Source organism: Brachyistius frenatus, unplaced genomic scaffold (genome assembly GCF_029030835.1).
Source record: "Brachyistius frenatus isolate BFR_SWC_R1_liver_20210118 unplaced genomic scaffold, ASM2903083v1 Contig_4, whole genome shotgun sequence".
Lineage (NCBI taxonomy): Eukaryota > Metazoa > Chordata > Actinopteri > Embiotocidae > Brachyistius > Brachyistius frenatus.
In genome coordinates, this window is record NW_027210603.1 from 8987042 (window position 1) to 9008864 (window position 21823).

General features: G+C 41.8%; 1 protein-coding gene across 2 annotated transcripts in view; it reads right to left on the minus strand.

The window, feature by feature from the left end:
* Positions 1-21823, minus strand: part of foxp1b (forkhead box P1b) — a 156534-nt gene that overhangs the window by 111963 nt on the left and 22748 nt on the right. For both annotated transcript variants that reach the window (XM_069714524.1, XM_069714533.1), the window contains exon 4: positions 6303-6346. The gene's annotated coding sequence lies outside the window, so the exon portion shown is untranslated. The remainder of the gene's footprint in view (positions 1-6302; positions 6347-21823) is intronic.

Below are 21823 nucleotides of genomic sequence, written 5' to 3' on the forward strand. Positions count from 1 at the left end.
CCAACACAGCTTTAATACAGTACAGCCGAGTGCAATGCATCTCGTTAGCAAGGGAAGCTAACAAAGACTGTGTAAATATGATGGCAACCTTCTCGCTTCAGAGTCATCTGGTTTCTAATCCAGATTTAAATGCAGCGACTAGCCAGCGACCTCAGGCTGCTCTATCCGCTTGTGAACGTCCGGAGTTAAAGAAAGACATGCAGACAGTGAAGCTGCTGCGCCATTAAAAGCCATGCACTGCCCAAGTTCCTCCACAAGAGATTTACAGGGATTAGATGGGTGAAATAAAGGCCTAATCTTTATTTGACAGGGAAGCCAATCTCTGGCTCACTGGTCAACCGCTCTCTCTCAACTCACCTTCGCTGCCACACACCTCGGGCTTATTTAAAACCATATTTAGGCTGCATATGGTGCCCCGTAAGAGGTCTCAACCTAATTATCATACAAAAAAAAAAAAAAAAAGGAAAGACCAAAAAAAAGTGTAATTTTTCAAATGAGCGTTGTGCGGAGGCACAGTGCTGGAAATACGTATTCCCCTGCCTTACCTGCATACGAGTCCAGTCTGATGGTTATTTCCTTTGATGATCTTCCCTTTTTTTTTTTTGGCCTAAACTATGCCTGATCGAAAATCTTACCAATTTCCATGTGCCGTTTGATGACAGATGGAAGGAGATATTTCATGGAGATGTATAGTCGAGATTGATAAACTATTAATCACACTGCCGGACAATGACACCAGCTAAATTTAAACACAAAGTGAAAAGACGTCAAGTAACAGCCCCTCTTATTACCTCAATTATTCATTACGGGGAGCCGTTATTGCAAAGCATATAGAATTTAACCTCAAAGATTGCACTTAATTGCAGTGCGTGTTGATGGTGGCTACAGATGTCACAGTTTGGACTGGCAATCCTTCACTATGTTTAACCCTGTCCGACCCTGCCCTTCTGTCCCTCCTCCTCGCACCGTCCCTCTGCGTCTGTCCGCTCAATGTTTGACCTACACAATCACAGCCAAGATGATGAGGATGGCGAGAGAGTTAAGAGAGGGATGTTTTTTTGTTTTTGTTTTGTGTCATTCAAATTTCAAAAATTGCGCTACGAAATACCCAAAAAGGATCATACCGGTCGAGGCAGATGGCCGCCCACCTCTGAGCGTGATTCTGTCAGAGGTTTCTTCCTGTTAAGAGGGACTTTTTCTCTCCCTCTGTAGGAGGTTTTTCTCCCTTAAAGAGGAGTTTTTCCCTCCTAGCTTATGTGGGAATTGTTGAATTGTTGGGTTTCTCTGTATAATGTTGTAAAGTTCTGCTGTAACGACGTTGATGTGTTAAGTGCCATGAAATAACCTGTGTTGTGATTTGGCGCTATATAAATACAATTGAATTGAATCATATGTGACATTGTTCAGGACTTTCTTGCACTGAATTACAGTCCCTATACCAATCAAACATTTTTGCCAATAGAGCCTGACAGATATTGGAAATTTGGGTATGATGCCGATATTATAGGATTAAAAAAACCAACATTCTGATATCGCTGTATCAGCCGATATTCTTTACAGATATACTTTACTACATCTACATATATATAAACACCCACCTTTTGCAATTATCTGTCAAATGTGGTTATCAAACACTTTTGTTACCTCTGATATTTTACATTGTATCGTCCTAACGGAAATTGGTGCACTGAAACAGTAAACTTCTCTGAGAATCCTACTTATAATCAACTATTTAAAAACACAAATCAAACAACTTCTTAATTACCCAAAGATTTTTTTTTTTCTGCATTATGTTCTGCAAATAAAAACGTTTTCATGTCAGCACATATTGGCCAACACACCCACCGATACATCTGTAATCAGCAAATATCAACCGGTACCAACTGGAATAGAAACTGTTTTGTTTTTTTTCATTTGGATTGCTTAAGCTAGAAAAAAAAAAGTTCAGCATTGTTCTAAAAAGCTCAAACTTTCCATTTTTTTTTACAGAAGTTCTGTTCCCCAATAACAGCAATGAAATAAAGATACATAAACACCGCTAAATGTTAATGTTTAAGAAGTTCATACAGTTCTCAGATGTCACTTTCCTGTGACGGGCAGACAAAGGCTTTGTTTGTGCGCAACACATCCTCCACGCAGCGCTTCTCCCTCACTATCTCTCCCCCTCTCTCGTCCTTGTATCATCCCCAGCTCACAGCAGCAAACAGAGTTGTATGCAAATACTAAAAGCCATAATGCATCATATTGTTTGGTGTTAACGTTTGAATATTTAAATGGCGCGTTTTAGATCTAGATATTCTCATTTGAAATTTCCATACCCTGTACGTGCTGAATGCAGACAGTTAAGTTTGCCCACATGACAGGTTGAATACTTTGTGAGTATATTTGCATCTTTTCTGAACAATATTGGCTTGACACGCCATCATTGTCATGATTATGTTCTTGCTGCGTACATACTTGTTAACAATGCAAGTTACCTGGGTTTAATAAATGACTACTGTATGTGGCCTGTGTCAGAGCCACAGAGCTGGATGTATGAATCACCCACGTACATGCCACTTAACCAAATTGGCAAAGCTGATAAGCCATATTTACATAGCAGTGTTGCTGGGTGTGATTACTATCAGTAAAACTTCCCCCCACGCTTTAATGGAAAGTTGGGCTATAACTTAGTGTGGGTTAGAGCTGCCCTCGGAAAAATAGCTCAATTACACCCGTGAATATAAACACTCATGTCGCTGTCGGAGTGGTAAACAGATGTGGGGTGACAGTCTGTAGTACGTGCTCAGTCAAGCAGCTGTTGCTTCATTCATTCTCTTGTTCTGATGATGGATGCCTATTTCTCTCTCCACGGCTCGACATCGAGCCGCACTATTTGCTTATGGGAGCAGTGGCGATAGGCAGATTAAGCTTCTGAGAATATCATTAACATGTTCCCGGTGTAGAGCTAACACACGCGGCACTACAGCCAGTCAAACACAACAATCAGTTTGCATGAAGTGGACATTATGGATGGACTGTGTGACTTTGGTTCCTGTCTCTCCATACAGGCCTCTGTTCTGCTGCAGGGCAGCACTAAAACCCCTCAACTTCTTTCCAAACTCAAAAGAGACAACATAAGAGCATTCAAAATGATGTCATATGATGTTATTTTGCCTTAGCGCACTGTGTACGTGCACTCGCACAGTGTATTGAAAAGGACATCCCCCCTTTGGCTGTTGTCTCATTGGGAGCCTACCTGTCACGCGGCTGATATGACGCTCCTTGAATGCAACGTGTGTACATATGATCAGAGCTGCAGCGAGCAGCCCAGATGACAAAGTGACTCGGAGTGTCAAAGCAGCCTACAAACAGGCCTGTCCTCTTCCAGACAGGAAGCTGGGAGCAGCAGAGGCGCTGCCTTGTCTCATCTGCCAGCAGCGCTCGCTGCCTCCCCGACTCATCACAGCGACCGTGTCTGATGATGTGCACGACGCCACGCCGGACGGCTGTTTTGATTTCAGCCGGTGTGACACATCTGTTGCTTGTCACGTTGCGTTGTGGTTGCCTGTAAGCTGAGCGCGACCGCAGCCAATGTGCTTCTCGTGCCTCCGTTCGTGTTTACAAACAGGTCAGCATGGTACGCATCGTGTGGAAGGTCAGGAGGCCTTATGAGACACTATGTGCACCTGCACAGCCGGTGCCTCGAGCCATCAATCCTCGTAGCTTGCTGCAAATGAGCAGCAAGTAGATTGTGAGTGCTCCGTGTTAAAAGATGCATTATCTGCTAATAAACCCTCAATGAAATCGTAAGTAAAAGTCAAAAGTAATTGCAGTGTTGATTGTATATAAACTAAAAGGAAAAAGGTAAGACTCCTGGTCACTTTATCATCCTCTAAGAATTCCCCTTCATCGTACACTACCTACTGAAAATCAATTATTTCCCTCCCACGTCTAATTGAGAAAATTTGCTCCGGCTGTAAATCAAATGTGCATCAGAGGTGCATTCTTCACAATGTGCTCTTTATGGGCTTTTAAAGTACTTTGCGGGAGCATTTCACAAAACTACCCAAATCAAGGCTATTCTATGCAAGACTTCCACTGTCAGCTTAAATACATGAGCGATGACCATGGCTAATTGGATCCATCCAACTCATCCATCTATGAAGTACACATGCTTTATCAGCAAAAATCAAATGACATTGTTTCACTGAGTGTAAAGCAAGCCCAGCACTAAAGAAGCAGAAAGGTATTTATTAGTGGGATGTTACAGTGGCTGGCTGCATTTCTGTACCCTTGTCTTTCCAATTAATATTTAAAAGTGCCTCGTAATTACAAGTTTAGGATTCATTTACATGCAAAGTGCTGGTGTGAACATGAAAGGCAGTGGAAAAAGTTGGTCGGTGAGATTTTCTTGTCTTACTCTTCACTTTTTAAATGATCTATTAGTTATTGTGTTTTAATATTTTGATTAACAAAACGACTCCATTCAAAGCTAAACTAAAAGCAACTGCAAATTGAGAAAGACTACAGCTACAATTTGCATGAGCGTCAAACAGCGGCATGCTATGTAAATGCGATCCCTCTTCAGAGGGTGGGGAAAGATTTGAGAAGGCTCATTTACATTGTCAAATGACACAACACTCATACTTTCCATATACTATCAAACTGTTTAACAGACACACCAACCTGGAAACGATCCGTGTGCGTGCGCGTGTGTGTGTGTGTGTGTGTGTGTGTGTGTGTGTGTGTGTGTGTGTGTGTGTGTGTGTGTGTGTGTGTGTGTGTGTGTGCGTGTTTAGTTCCTCCCCACTAAGTCAGCGTAACAATAGTGCTGTAAAAACAAACTGGGTTGAACGGTATACGACGTGATCGAACACCGTGACTGCCTTTCTGACCGGCTTCGTCAGACCACAAGACAACACGTAGCGGCGCTGGCACGGCAGGGAGGCACAGCGCTGCTTTGGGGCTCTAATATATTCAAAGAGGGATCATTTACTTAAGGCTTGCATCCAAGGATCAGTCTGGCCTTCATTAGCCTCAATCTGACACGGATGTGAACAACATGTTGGCTTGCCACATGAACGCTGCCCCTCCTCCCTCCGAACGCCAAACACTCGACCCCCCCCCTCCACACACCACCACCACACACACACACACACACACACCTCCTCCCCCCACCTTCTCCGAGACCTGCACAGCAAATTCCTCTGGAAATATCACAGGTTGTTAGCATTCCAGAGAGAATTTTACATGGGTGTACACTCAGGCCTTAATTAGAGACTATTTGATCATTCAGCAGCTGGGCTTTATTAAAAATACTGGTTCACATCGCCTTACAGTCACCCCCGGCTCAGTGTGAAAGAGCTCGCAGAGGCAGAAGAGTCCATGAAAGAAGAAAATAAATATTCATTACTTGATACGTAGGGTCCCTGTATGGGAAATCTACGTCCCGCAAAGCAGTATTTACACTTGGTTTAGGGTAACATGAAATATCCCTCATGTGATATATGTGACATCCACGTCTCTGTCGAAGATGGATGACTTTTGTTTCATATTTAATTTAAATAGCAGAGTTTTAATGTCTAATAATAGTTCAATAAAATGTCAATGGTTTTCCTAAAAAGTCTACAGAAAACCAACATGTTTTTTTTGTATTAAGTATTATATATTTAGCACACTGTATGCATCAAAACACAAGATTACAGCCTTGTACAGAGCTCCACTAAAAAGTCTCCACCTAAATGTCAGCAGAGAAGCTGAGCTACATCGACCTGAAAAGAACCGCAGAGATGTAAACTGTATCTGACCAAGGTCGACAGGGACCATAAAACAAACACTGGGTTTAAGGTGAAGTCTTCCCTGCATGAAGGTTAGCCGTGTTTTGTGTTTACACTACACTGCAAGGCTTTGAAATTGTTTTGCGGTGTGGAGTCTGCCCAGGGTCATTGTTTGTTTTTGACGTGTTTATACACCACACAAGGAGTAATGACTTCTAGGATAGTCTGGGGATGCGGACATGATCCGGCACACAGTCTGCAATATTCTTTACTTTCACGTTGGATGGTCAACAGTGACAGGACTCTGGGCAGTATCGGTGTTTAGCATTCAAAGTGATGTCAGTGTACAACTGCATCAGGAAATGAGTAAATCGGTTACTATGCAAAACCTCTCTTATCGTGTTGTCGCATTCAAACGCATAACAATTTCCTTATAACGCCTTTCCTACAAAAAAAAGAGACCTTTTAAGACAGTTGTCCAAAAGTTGGTAGATGAGTCGTGTGTCATAACTGTCGACAACTGTCTGCATGTAAAGCACTTACTTTGATCTGTGGCTCCACAGGATGTCACCACTGGAGTCTCCTGGCTGGACCAACAAGCAGCAGATAGAAAGGGAGGAGAGGGGAAGAAGAAGGGAGGTGTGGGGGGATGGGGGGGGGGGAGAAACGGTGCAAATTATTTCAAACGTGAAGGTGACAAAAGCTTGTTTTTTTCCACAATCACCCTATTTAAAAATAACCATGGCATCATTTCAGATGCTATTTAGTTGATGACTGTGATGTGTGTATGCGAGAGGACGCACACATTTCACACACCTTTGAGTTAACCATGAGAGCAATAGTGAAGGGACACAAAACAGGTCACTTTCAAATTAATATTCATCAAGGCAGAATTAAATAGGTTTCCCAGAGCCCCGTTTAAATAGCTGAGAATACATACTTAGCATCTCAAACAAGAACTCCCTTGATTAAACAAATAATGACACATTCCAAAAACTGTAACCGAGTCCAAATTAATTTGAGCATTGCTCTAATTGCATTTAAACACTGCTCCTCCCTAACCTTAGATCAAGCATTTTTTAATTACTGCCTTCTGAAGACTGAATCCCTACAGTGTTGATGGAAAAATAAAAATAGGCTATATCATACAGCACTCTCAAAATGTTTTTATCCAATGTAAACGAAGGGAACACGCCAGCGTTCTGAAATAGCTCGTTCATGGTATTAAACTGCCCTTTGCACATTGGCGCTGAACCTCTCACAGCTGAGCTCTGTCATTTAGTCCCGCTGCCCCATGCCCCTTCGTCTTAACTCCTTTCCTCCATTTGCAAACACGCAGGGAAGAAACGGCAAAATGTGTTTCCTGAAAGGGAGGAGAGGTGGAAAAAGCCCATCCTGCCCCGAGAATCACCGCCGCCCCGCCAGAGCTGCCGCCACTGGCCTTTCTGCAGAGGCAGCAAAAGTTCCCCGAGAGGGGAGCGTCTGCCAACTCAAACAGGGCTCATTCTCCTCTCTGTGGGCCGCCAGCCGCCCATGTGGGCCTGCGCTGGGCTTCCTGAGGGCTCGCTGCAGCTGGAGGACTTTGAATAAAGGTAACAGCAATGTCACAGCTACTGTAAACTTGCTAGGCTGCTCCTGTCAGCAGGACGTTCCCAATCAAAGCAGAAACAACCCCACCTAAAACACAACGCATTGTTTTTTTTTCCACCGGCCCAAAGTCCAAACTTCCCACGAATCACAAAGAGAGCACACAGGCGAGAGGGCAACCGCTGTTCCCTGATCTTGCCAAACAAAATGCCAAGAGACCGGGAGTGACATTCAGCTCTGGGGTTTAAAAATACGAGCAATTTGAAAATGATTAGAGTCTTATTTTCTTGTTGAGCGCCTGACACAGGAGAGGAAACCAGAACAATCAAGCCTACTGACTTTTTTTCTGCTGAATTTAGAAACACTAATTAGTTTTGCTCTCGTAAAGCCAACCTGAAAACGACCAATTAGAAAGTGAAAATGAGACGAGCAGAAGAAACAAGAGCTTGTCATTTGCACTGTTTAAGTCCCACATGCATAACTTTACTGTGATGACTTTCACACAAACTCAAGATGACTGACACGCTGCCTACAAAACCTGATGTCACATACGCAGTCTGATCAAAAAGCCTTTTGCTTGGTGAGAAGGAAACTATTACGGATCTGTACAGCCACATCAAACCCAGGCTGGGCATGCAGATGTCTGAAGCACCAAGCTGGGGAGAAGATACAGCCCACCAGGCTGACCACAGCACCAGCTGCTTCCAGCTACAGACCTACCAGGGCCAAACTGTTACCCCCTCACAGGTTCCTGGTTTCTATTAATTTCCTCTTTCAATTGTACTGCAATGATTCCTCTGAATGTAGGATTGTTTCATTTTAACAACAGGGGGTGGTAACTTTAAGCATTTATATGTCAGACACAGTATATTTCATCTGCTGGGTGGTGTGGGTTCATATTTAGCCAGTCATTAGTAGTGAACATAAAACTTGTGGAAATTATCTGCAGGAATTTCATCGCTATTCCCCCAGCACACAGTGGCAAGTGTTTCATCACTGTCGGACTGAAGACGGATGGGCTGTCAGTGCCTTCCCCTGTCCACGATCCAGCTCCTGGGCTGGGAAGTGGCTAAAAAAGGCCTGGGCAACGCTTTCCAGGCCTGCGCCTTTTACTAGGAGGAATTCTCAGATGCCAGATCGCTGCCAACGTCCTTGCAGCCAATGGCAGAGAGGCCAGTAAGTTCACATTAACTGCAGAGTGTAACTGCACTGAACATCTGCTCATGAATGAGCGCACTGCCCACTAACTCAGTGAGTTGAAGCCCACTGATGAAAAATTCAACGTTCTCCTTGCTGGCACGCTTGTTTTGCACTATTCTCCTGAGCCCCCAGAATTATATTAAGAGAATTTCAGCACGGCCTGGTGTATCTGAGAGAACAGCTGGCGCTGAAAAGGGATCTGCTGCTCGGCGAGAGCTCAGGGACTTCACACGGGATCTGCCTTCTCCTACACCATTTGTCCTTGAAGGAAAAAAAAAAAATCTGTGTTAAGCACTCAGGTAATAATAAGAAAGCAGAGGCTACATTTAGCTGATTACACCACCCATGTGTGCTACAGCAGACAGAGCTTAACCGATGAAGACATGAATCGATATGGAGTGGAAAGAAAAGACAGAGGGGCAATTGTGACAATAAGTGGCTCCCCCAGGAGACCTATTCAGTGCACCTCTCCTTTGTTTGGCTTGTTTAGCTCATTAGATTGTTAACTACGCAGAATCTGGCCCCATCCACACAATATGGACTCAGTCTAATCGGAAACAGAAGCAGTCTGTTTAGGGGGCAACTACATCAAAGACTTTGGGAAGTATGAAGGCAGGCCCACAGCCCTGACCTTCAATTGCTGCAATTATGTGCCTCATAAGTTTATGAATTACTGGAGTGACACGATCGACAAAATATATTGTTGAGAATCAGCCATATAATGTTATATCATGATATAAATACAAACTATCAATGAAATTCAGTGTAAACGGTGACAAAGTCTTTCCTCTGAAGGTGATGAAATAGTTTCTCCATTTAAAAATGTCACGTTTAAGGAAGTGATGACTGCTAGCAAACACTAAGAATAAAAGATTACCAAACTCTGTAATTTCACTTCTGTCTTTCTGGAAATACAGTTAGAAGATTTCTATACGTCAGCACACAACACAAACTGAGAGACTGAAAGGTTTATCTCATTGTTGTTTTGATCCTAATCTCCGTTTTTGACCTCAATGTTTTCAAAAAAAAAATTGTCAAGTTTCACACAAACAAACTGTGTCTCTGACTTGAGTTTCTGTGTTACACACAAGAGCAAGGAAGGAGTCTAGATTTATTGCCTTTTTTTCTACGATGCACTGAATAATGTCAAAATCATGGCAATAGCCCAAAAAAGGGGGATCTGTGAGTATGATATTGCCACTGAAAACCAAGAGGGTGTCTGGAGAGAAGCTCATTTAGCTGGTGACAAATGACAGCACTTTGTCTTCCTGACAAGATCCCTCCTTCATCAAATGTCCAACTTCACATGGAAATAGGAAATCGCACATTATCACACTGACAAACAATTACAACCATGTCATTAGCCGCAACCCTGGGCATGGAACCATTAACAAAACACAATGCTGCACACCACGCGAACCATCAGAAGAAACACAGGATGTAGATGAAAATGCACTGAGAAATCAATCATGACACAAACAACCTGATGCTTACAGTTTGGGAGATCTAAATTGTGGGAATGAGGGGTGATAACAGTCGCGTGTGCCAGCTAAATAAATCACAAAATAATCTCAAGCAATCAAAAGTTCTGAATAGAGATTTATGTCTTTCTTGGTGACAGAACAGTGCTTGCTTTATATTAAAAGTCAACACTTTAAAGGAGTTTCTCTCTAAGTGATTTAATCAGATACAGAGCATTAGTATCTTTTTTTAATACATCTCCCAGTGTCAGCCAGCAAATGAAAAAGCTAGCCTCTGTAAATATGACTGCTTACTTCTAACACAAACATTGTTGACACCTAATGTAATTTCAGCGGGACATCCAACTGAAAGCACACCGGGGTAATATAATGCTCTTAATGAGAATTCCTTCCAGCTTGAGACCTTGGCGAGATAGCCATAATGCATGGCTTCTCTTTTTAATAAAATAATTGTTACAGTTATTAAAGATGAATCTCATCACAGTCGAGATGACAAAATAATTCATTACCAAAACCAAGGCTTTAAATAGCTGCAAATTATGAAGCCCTAGCACCCCCACCACCACCACCACCACCCTTTGAAAATACACTTCCAGATAAATGGGTTTGTTATTTCGTATAAATATTAGATATATGCTGCCCTTGAAAGGAAGGAAATATTGCAACTGTCCATTAAAAAAGTTTGCAAACACACATTGCACCTAATAAGAGAGCGAAAAATAGACAACTAGCAAACAAAAACAAATATAAACCTTTTAAAACTATTAAATCTACTCAATTCCATTCCATTCCAACCCTTACTTTGGTTCTAACTCATTGAGGGCTGGCTAAAATGTTTTTTTGGGGGTTTTCTTTTTAAATAAACTAATACATAATGTATTCTACTTTGTCCAATGTTCTACTTTATATTCTATTAACCCTTTCAAAGCAGAGTGCTTGACTGCCATTGTACTTTTTGTATTATTATTGTTAAAATAACCTCAATCACACATTTGATTTATGTTATGTATAATAATGTTAATAATAGATAGAGTTTTGTCTAACCGCTTTTGTTGACTTCCTGTTTTTTTTTTCCCTTTTCCCTTTTTTGTGTGCTCCTAGCGCCTGCAATTAAGCTACGTAGTGAATTTTTCATTTTTTTTGTCTGTGTTGTGTTTAATGTTATTTCCTACTTTGTGCTGTAGTCGACAGACAAAGTTAATTATGTGGCTGTGTTGTAGTTGTTTATCCTCATTACTATTTCATAACTATTTCACATCCAGTACCTATAGCTGGAGGAGAATGCATTTATTGTCCTCCCTGAAAGATCAGAGGTTCGACATTGGTGTAGCAATCCGGATTCTGCAAAGGGGGGTTGTATTGTGAAAATTGACCAGATTCCTCAATCTCACTTCCTGCCCGGTTGATCTGCTTTCTGCAGATTAGCTCAGTTTTCGTCCGACTTCCATCACAAATAGACTTGGATTATATTTAAAGCAAAACAGCGTGGAGAGGCGCTTTTGGGACACCACTGACACTCACTGCAGAGTCTGGTAGAATCATGAGCATTGACTAAAATGGCAGCTAGAATGGTTGCCGTGTCAGAGCAGCGACACAAAGCAGCCGGTCCTGGTGCATCCAGCTTTTACACTGCCATTTACCTACATTAACGTTTTGGGCTCAATGTTAACGATCTAACCGCACCATGTAAAAGCACATGTCTTGCGTGAATTTAGGGCGTGTTTAATTAACTTTGCTGGTTTAACGGTGTGGATAATCTGAGGACAAAGTAAGGCGCATAGTTCAAAGGGGTGGTATTTGGTGCCCTAATTAATCATAGGCGTGTTTTGAGCATAACATGAAATAAAAGTGTCATCTTCCATTTCCTTTGAAAGTCTGATGCATTTGTGCCTTGGCAGATAGTTATTACAGTATAGAAACAAGTATAATAGCAGATTTGCCTTTATCATAAACAGTGCACCATTGACTTAAAACCAAGTTTTTGTTGGTCAATGGTGCAATGCACCTGAACACAACTCATTGTTTTGTCCCTCCCATTTCACTGAATTGGGTAGACAAAATATTCGAACCCAAAGCAGTTGAACAGCACCACAAATTACAGTCTCCAAAATGACCAAATCAACACCTCTCCAAGTCAGATTTAATATCAACGGAACATTACAGTCCTGCCGTATTATACTTCATGCATCACCTGTCAATGAATTTAATGTCATGGCTGACTTTTCTATAACCCTATGTTAACAAAACAACACTGATCTGCTACATCCTCCATGCTGTTGTACATCTAGTTTGTTTTCCATTGGAACCTACGGAGTTCCTCCTTATAGCACATAGCACCTCCATGTGTGAAACAGAGAAAGCGTTGGAAGACGTTTGTACAAACTTTCACCATTCCCTTCCACCTCCACCCCTTTCTGTTCACAGCTCTCTTCCAGCTTTATTTATGTATTCAAAAGAGATAATTTACAGTGATGGCATGGAAACTTCCCAGCATGCCTTTTAACCTGTCGTTTTTCACTCTCTGCGCAGCAGGATGTCCAGAGGAAATGCTTTATTAAGATCCTGCCGACATGAAGAGCTGCTGTGACTTACTGGTGCATTACTGTCTAAAAGGCAAAGTTATTTAGACCAATAAAAGGCTAATATATTGTTGGAGTGGAATTACACAGAAGTTATCTCCGCCTTAATAACATCACCGCAACCCCTGATGTTGTTTAGATCAATAAAGCCCATTAAAGTACAGACCTCAAGCGCAGATAAGGCTGCACTGCCACGGCAAAATACTGCTTGCTAGCCTCTGAGAGAGCAGAGGTCTTTCTCTGGCTCACAAAAAGTGGCCAAAATGAGAAAAAAATAAACCCACTTCAAACCATAAAAATCGAAAATCCAATGAGGTTCACTGTCTGCCTCACGGAGCTCCCTGGCCTGCAGATAAACAAGCAGAAAGATGCTAATAGATTTTAAACAATGGTCAGACGAAGTAAAAGAAAGCCGGTTGATGTCGAAGCAAAGGTGAAAATGTACTGAAACCCTCCATCTCTGTACCAAGTTGGAAGAGTTGGGATTGTAACACTTTCCTTGTTTCAAAACGTCCAACAAAACCCTCTGTGAAGTTTTATAAAATCCCAACTTGACCTTTGCATTCATCCTCTTCCTCTTTTCTGGAGGAGCTAAAATAGTCTATTTATTTTTATTCTTTCCCCATGAACGTCATTATTGAGATATAATGAATTGAACCCACTTCCAAAAAGGGAAAAAACTGAAAATAAAAGAAGACTATATAAAAAGGCTGTCTGTTTAAAGTCGTGCACGTTTCAACTTTCGAACTGCAATTTCATCGAACTGTACATCGCAAGTGTTTTGAATGTGGTTTCCCACCGTGCTGCGCTCATTCTTAACAGTGTCCACCAGGTGATGCACTAAATCATCTGCTAGGCTGCTGTCCATCAGCCTCTGAGGACTGATGACCATAGTCAAGCCACTCCCTTGAGGCTCCCCCTCACGCAATGAAGAGGGAGGATGATGATGATAACAACACAGAAAGAAGAGAACTCATGAGCATTTGTGTCTGCAGCATCACTTTTGGGAGGGCAAACAATGTTCATGTGCACTTGTAAATTGCAGCACAGAGACACCACAGGAAACCACAGGAAACAGAGTTTTGATGTGATCTCTATGACAAACAAGATTTTTTTTTTCTTTTTTTAAAGTACAAAATGTTCCATATCGCTTATATACTGTCTGTAGGAAGTTTAGAGAGCTCTTTAGGAGGAGGAGCTGTACTCAAGAGCTAAACGGTGTGAAAAAAATAATAACTTTAAAAGGGTTTCTGCTGCTTTTCACACCCTCTCACCTTATTGTGTGTTTGAGAGGACCACTCTGGACAGACACTGCAACTTCAACCACAAATGTTTCCACCATCTTTAGTTCTTATTTCTGTGTTATGCTCCACCACTCTCACTCATTGCCTAGCAGCTGTAGTCACTGTAAGACATTACTGAAAAACTGGTGATTTCATGTGTAAAGGAAATTTTTATTACACTAACTTTACCCAAGCACAGTAAATCATGGCTCAATTCTTTGCATAAAATAATAAATATAAAGGAGTTACAACTTCCCTCAGCTTAAAGGTCTTGAAGGAGAATAATTGCTCTCTTGTCTATTTTCAGACTCTCAGATTTTAGCAACAAAGGCAAATGATCAGCGTGGTTGCAGGCTTACATGTCACATGTTTATGAAAACAAGATGAATTTCAAAATAAAACCGAGCTACAAAGAAGTAGTATCAGAACAAAGCAACAGAGAGACGTTTAGAACATCTGAAAAGGTATTTATCAAACACAACATCTTGATCATTAGACCTTTAAAAGCCCTTGGATTTTAGTTAAAAGCTGTGACAGTGAACACAGACCAGACAGAACGTTCGTCACAGTGATGACTGTGAATTATAACGCTGAAAAAATTCTCAACTATGACAGTGTGATATTACCCAACAATAAATACACTGTAGACCAAAAAAAAAAGAGAGAATAAAGAATGAGGAAGGCGAAGGACATACAAGAGAGAGCGGATCTAGCAGCAAGTGAAAGCATAAATAAAGTGTGGCACATCTTTTACCTTCTTCAATTATCCGCCTTTTGACATGCAAGCTGAACATAGTGTAATTAACATCTCAGGAGATAATGGGGTCGCTACTCACTGATCAATCTCACACATATATTATCTGGCTTTTACCAATCCGACCGCCTGTTATTCTAGGAAGGAAATATTCCACAGCAGATTTTTTTTTTTCTTCCTGGGTGGGGGCATTTAATAAAACTCTGGTAATAGGCCTAATGACTCATCCAATTGAGCTCATCGTCCAAAATATCAATTAGGCTAAGACCCAACTACAGAGAGCAATGTCCATCACAGTAAATAGCAAATCATTTCTGATTCATTAAAGAGGTAACCATGTTGTCACCATCGAAAGGCTGTGTCACAAGACAGAAAAGAAATAATACTAAAATCCTAGCTGCTGTAAGACCGTTCCCTCTGTGCTTTTAGCAGTAACAGGTGTTGTAGCTGGATCCTCTGACCCGATAAAAACACCTAACAATAAAGTCTGGAATTTATTTGACTTTCTAAGTGTTGGTAAATTCACTTGTTTTTGAACAGAGTATGTTTGGCTTATGAATGGTAAGCTCTGAGTTTCATATGTCCTTCTACTTAAACATATACAAATATTACAGATTTACTCAAACCTCTTACAACCTAAAAACACATTTAAAACGAATACCGACCGGTCCCAGAGAGTCAGTTCTTATTCATACGCATATTATGTCAGACTGAAAACATAATTTAGATCAAATCAACTGACTGCCAAATCAATTTTGTTTTGTCCATTAAATGTGCTAAATGGTTATCAATAAATCCATAAAACTGACGTCAAAGGGAAAGCCTTGGCTGTCATTACTTACGGGGGATCAAGTCTGCACCTCTCGTCTCATATCTAAACATAAATATATACACACCAGTACACACAATTTCATTGTAAAATCACACTTTTTCTTTACCTAGTTAATTCCACAGTATTTGAAACCCAGAAGCCCACTGTTCCTCTGTTTAACCCCTGCCAGGCCTAAACATAGGGGATTTTTTTTTTTTTTTTTTAACTCGTGTATTTCAAAGAATAGCATTTCACACAAAAATTACCCAGCAACCTTAGCTAGTCGGCCAAACAGTCGGTAACAGAGACACCTCCTTTGTGACATTTAGGAAAAATGTCAGGGAGGGAACCTTAAAGCCAAAACTAATTTAAGATAGATTTTGCAGAAGGCCAAACGGAGGTGATGGTGATGAGGTGGACACCACAAACATTAACGGCTCCAACGAGTCAACAACGTTAGCTCAGCCTCAGCTCGACAAAGTGTCCTCCCTACTGCCGTTATAATATCAATGTTACTTCAAACAGAAGTAAACATCGAGTCCTTTTGTGGAATCCTGAATGGATAGGCGATCCTAAACAAAAGCATTTGTGTTAAGTAGTTCTGGTACATTACAAATCTCCCCTCCCACCAACAATGTCTGCTTGTCATGGCTACTCCAAACTGGTACACTGAAGTACCGGGCCCCCTACACTGCTGCACAGTGGTTCTCCCTCAGGTTATTTGCCAGATGCCTTTGAACAAACCTCAAATTAGCCCTGAGATTTATGTTGCTGTGTTTGCGAGTCCCTCCCTCCCCCATGTGCTGTTTCTGTCAGGTCCACAGCTAAGTTCCCAGATTTGGTGAATCCCTGTCCAGAAGGCAGAAGGAGCAGGGAGGGCACGTACCAACACGAAGTACAGTAAATATGACTTGTGAACGCACGGGTAGGACCAATGATTGAACACACAGAAGGGAGAAGACACACTTCCTCTTAAAGGGACTGCGCTTGCAAAAGTGTGTAATAACTGAGTCCCCGTAATGACAACTGCTGTTTAAATTGATTATTGTTAACTGTACCTCATATATTGGACCGTGGTGTTAAATGTAAGAGTGAGCTGAATACTATTTTCTAATACTACTTGATGATTTTTATTGTAAAATGTCTTTAATGGTCATTTTACTCTTTGACTATAACGGCAGTGCTAGCAAATGTTATTAAACTTCATCCAAATAAAACCTCTGTTTAACAGCCATTACCAGCTCAACCCTACTCGGCTATACTTGCTTTCAGTAACAGGTACGAACATTTTCAACTTCAGATCGTACCCCCTCGCAACAGGAACGACACCATGTGAAACTACCAGTAGGTCATCTACAACGCAACGCACATACTCACTGGATCATTTTGTCAGCAATCAAACAGAGCCTTCAAATCAAACAGTCTGAACCCACCCCACCCCCCCCCCCCCTTCTCCCCCTCCACTGAGCACAGCGTGGTTTTGCAGGTTGCCGTTGATCGAGTAATCCGGTGAATGAAAGAAAGAAGGAAAAAAAAAAAACTACGGCTGCTATAGTAGCTTAGCTATACAATGGCAGGTTTGTTCAGAACGTCCTGTGTAGCGCACCCAGTGACGCAGGGATTCTGACAAGTCTCTCAGACTATTAATTTGTTTTCACATCACCTCAGTGCCATCTCCGCTCGCTTGGAACGTCCACGGAGGTGATACCTAAAAGGATACCATGGCCCAACATCGAGCCGGTACCAGCAGAGAAGAAGGGGCTCGAATGGTCAGTTTCTGCACTTTGTTGTTGAGATTTCAGTCTGAAACATTGCGAACACATGACAGATTTTAAAGTGGGACTTACACGGGACCCTAATCGCTATTTTTGACAGTTATTATCAAACAGCAGATGGAATGCCACTGCCAACTCAACAATAACCGCAAAATCAAACAGATTGATCTCCCATCCCTCCACCCCACTGCTAAAAACGTGGCTACAGACTATACAGACACCATCCAATCTGGGAGAAATTGCGCTTGTCAGAAAGATAATGTGCATTGCCTTTGAAGGTCAAAAACCTCGCAAAAGCCATAAAAATGCATTTGGGAAAAAAGATGCAAAATTTTTTTTTTTTTTTTGAAAGAAGTGACTAAAACACAATCACTGCTGTTGTTGCTGCGGGGAGTGTTAAAAGCTGTATTTATTAACTCACCGCTGACTGGACAAGTGGGGGCTGTTTTACAATTTAGGCTTTAACAGATGTGCATTTTATGTGGCAGGTTTTCCAGAGTTTAGACGTCGCTGTCCACATAGATGGGGCCGTAAGGCGGGTCGTAAAACCTGCCTTTGAAACTTTGGGCGGATTAATGCCGACATGACGGCTAGCGAGCAGAGTTCAGAACGGCTCACCTTTTAGCACACTCACATGCTTCCCATTTGAAATCTCTCTGGATAATAGCCAGAGATGGCAGGACTTGGATAAGTGAAAAACTGGTGCCTGCTACATGTTCAGTTTTACCTGACTAACAGTTGCTGGGTATTTCCTCTTGGGTGGTATGAATTGATGTTGCACATGCTTGCATCTTTAAAATAAGCACTTTACTGTAAAGTGAATTCCGTATTGTAGGGTGACGACAATGGTAATTGTACTGTAACCACAGTGTACAGTGTAATTATTGGGATTTACACACACACACACACCCCAGCCCCTGGTTTACAAGGTGGAATTCTTGGCAGGGTACACACTCCCTTTTGGACTTTCTTAAAACACACACTCTCTTTTACACCAACGCTTTTCTCAGTTGTGTTCACTTTTCCTTTATGCATCACCTAAAGACAATCTTTGTCACACAATGACTCACACTCCTTCTTCTCAGTGACCTGTGCTGACTTTGGGACCACCTCCTGGGCCAGGCAGGAAGGCATGCTGAGTGAGCTCTCTGCTGGCTGTATCCAGACCCAGCCTCTTACACAATACAGACTGCCTGTCCCTGCAGCAGGCCAACCCCTCCTCTCCAATAACCCACTTCCCATTCTTGATCAAACCTGGGGATTGTAGTGTGAGGGTGGAGATGAGAAAGATGGGAGGAGGTGTGTGTGTGTGTGTGTGTGTGTGTGTGTGTGTGTGTGTGTGTGTGTGTGTGTGTGTGTGTGTGTGTGTGTGTGTGTGTGTGTGTGTGTGTGTGTGTGTGTGTGTGTGTGTCATGGGGGGGGGGGGAGGGGGCGGGGGGCACATCCTGCGTGAAACCGCATCCTGAACAAGCATCGCTGCATCTCACTGTAAATAAATACTCTCTCCTCCGCGTAGCTTCCGTCAACTGTCACCGCCTTGGCTCCCAATCACCTTCAAGTCCAAACAGGAAAGTGCAGGGAGGCGAGGGAGATGGCAGATATGAGCTTTAATTTGCTTCTCACTGCACTTTAGCCCGGGTGCACACTACTTCCTATTCTCCCGCTCTGACCAGCTGCCCCGGCTTCGTTCCAGACCCCAAGTCCTTCCTGTCACCTTTCATTACCACATTATCCAGGAGGAGGCTCCCTGTGTTGCTGGGAAATCACCATTTGGTGGTACCCCCCGCCTCATTTATGTTGCATTGTGCGAGACATTCAAAGCCACGCGCAACATCCTCAGAGGAGCGCTGCTGCCTTGTTACCTGCTAATCCCCAGTGCATTATAACAGGAGATGCAACTGAACAACAGAGCATGACGAAGGTAACAACTGAGACATGACAAGCGCTCGGATTGCTTTGTGTTGCGTGTGTAAATATCTATTATTTGATTAAATATTAGAAGCCTGCTTGTTGTGATCACAACCCACTGGGAGGATTACATAATAAAATGTTTTTGATTTGTAGACAAAAGCAGGAACAGAAACAACCACTCAATGGAGGAAACTCAAACAGCAGCAGCTTCACTTCACGGCCATGCCGTTGCCCCAGAGTAGGTCCTATTTCAACTTTTACTGCAAGAGTGAGAGCATCCAGGCCCACAATCCTCCAGCCCTCCTTGCATTGTTTTATTACACTTGAATGAGCTGAGCTGAAAATTGCATGCAGCTTCTGACTGCAGCACATCCGTGTTTGGTCTGATCTGAGCTTTGCCCACCAGGCTTGAAAAATAATTCAGTAACTGATCTGTCAAAGAGAAGACTGTAAACCACATGGACACATTTTATGGGTGCTTGTCTGTTTACAAAAAATAAATGGTCAATGAAATGAAACTAGATACATTGATTTATATATTTACAGGGCATCAAATGTGGAGTTAGATAATTGTCAATGAAATCAAACAAATTCTTCCACATAAATGTTAGAAATAAGCGGTTTACCGCTTCAACAGTGATTATAATGCATGCTCAAGGAATCAAATGGAGACTAGGCCACTCACAATTATTAAATATTCACCTGATTGCAATTATTTGGGCTGACTGCAACTATTTTGCATAATTCTTAGAATCATCAGTGGTGTATAAAGTACCTAAAAGCCACATCCGGGTAAAGGTACAGATATCTAACCAGAAAATAACTTTGGTAAGATCTAAAATCACGTATTAGTTATTACTTGAGTCAAAGTCTTTACGTTTTTGATATTAACTGTATCAAAATCTTTTTTCTTTTTTTTTTTATATCAAATGTACTAAAGTATCGAAAGTAAAAGTGACAGTAAATGCTGTTATAATAAAAGCATGTGGTCAAAAGTAGGAAGTGCATTCCTTTATAAAACAACCCTGTAACACTTGCTGAACTGGGGCCACTGTGGCTTAAAGTCAAAATTAGGATTCATGTTACCCAGTTATCATGGTGTTCATCTCAGTCAGTCTTTATCATCGGGCTGTCAAAAATTATTCCAATTTAATTTTTCTAGTAACAAAGTAACCAAGATGCTTCAGGAAAATCTCGTGGAATAAGCAAGTGGAATCTAGTGGAATAAACATGAAAGCTGACAAAAATATAAAACCTAAAGTAAAGTACATACGCTCCCATAAACTACTCGGGTACTGTAACAAAGTATCATTTCATTAGATTCCACCAGAGAAGTTGTTCCATTCATCTGTATAAAAACAGCTGGGTGATACTAACATAAAAGTCATTCCCATATTCCCACATTATTTTCCACAGTTGCAGGTTCGACTGGTGCTCTTTTAATGACGTCGTCGCATCGTGTCCTCCTCCTCTGCTATGGTTCTAGTGGAGAATTCGCACCACCAAATCTTGAGCCAATCAATATTCAACCAATCTCATTTCAATGAGCATCTGTTGACAATTACAGTATGGATTTTGCCACAAAGCCAAACACCACAGACAAAAATGGTATCTTCTTCATTACCTGCATGTGGTTTATTAACATGAGGTTTTATTTATAAAAACATTTAAAGATAATTCAATTGTTAATCGCAATTATTAGTACGAGTAAGACAAAACATCGATACATAGATTTATTTAACATTCACCAAAGCGAATAAACATATTAAGTTGTTTCTCGATAACAACTCCTCACTGTTTGAAATGTGAGGAGAGAATAACTGCTATTATTTTTCAACCTAATTACCAGGTGATAGGTACTTCATACAAATTCCTTTACGGAAAGCTTTTGTAGGAGAGAGAAATATGTACAGAGCAAGTGAGAGTTACGAAGCCAAGGATTTAGTGCCATCTGTCCGCAGTCGTTTATTGTGCATCTGATCAGGAATCAGCTGAATGTGATTAAGCGAGTTACTAATATAATGAGCCTCTCTCTTTTGAACGCCAGGAGTGTTAAGCGAGCCGTGTTCTGCATAGCTCTTACATTTGTGTTAAGCTGTGCCATCTTGATCATACGGTTCCAGGCGCCTTCCTCTCTGCCTGAGGAGAAGGCTCACTGGCCAGACGCATTACTTTAAAGGGCAGCATCTCACTGAGCACGTCTCAACCTGCCCAGGGGGAGTGTGAGTGTCTGCGAGTTTGGGTGTGTTTATGTTTTGTCCTCAGGACCCCCAATTGTTGTTCATTTCCTGTGCAAAGACAAAATAAGCACATAAAGGCCAAAATGTGCTCTTCCCTGGCCTTCAACCACATCACAGCACTTTTCCGCACAAGTGGATAACCAGAGATAATTATACAATTAAAACAATTTTCCGCATCTATCTGTCAGACTGATCTAATTCACCATTCGAATGACACTAATGGAGTAAGCCTCTTTTGCTCTCCTTCCCCGAGCAAAGCCTTTTCCTCTTTATCACAAAACGCACTAAAGCCATCTGCAACAGAGGAAAACAGAGAGAGCCAAGAGGGATAGCGTTGTATTTGTTTAGCAGGATGTTAGTGAATAAAGTTGAGACCCAGCGGTTTTTCATCACGACCCACAGTGTGGCGAGGAAATAGGGAGGTTCATTTGATTGTTGGTTCA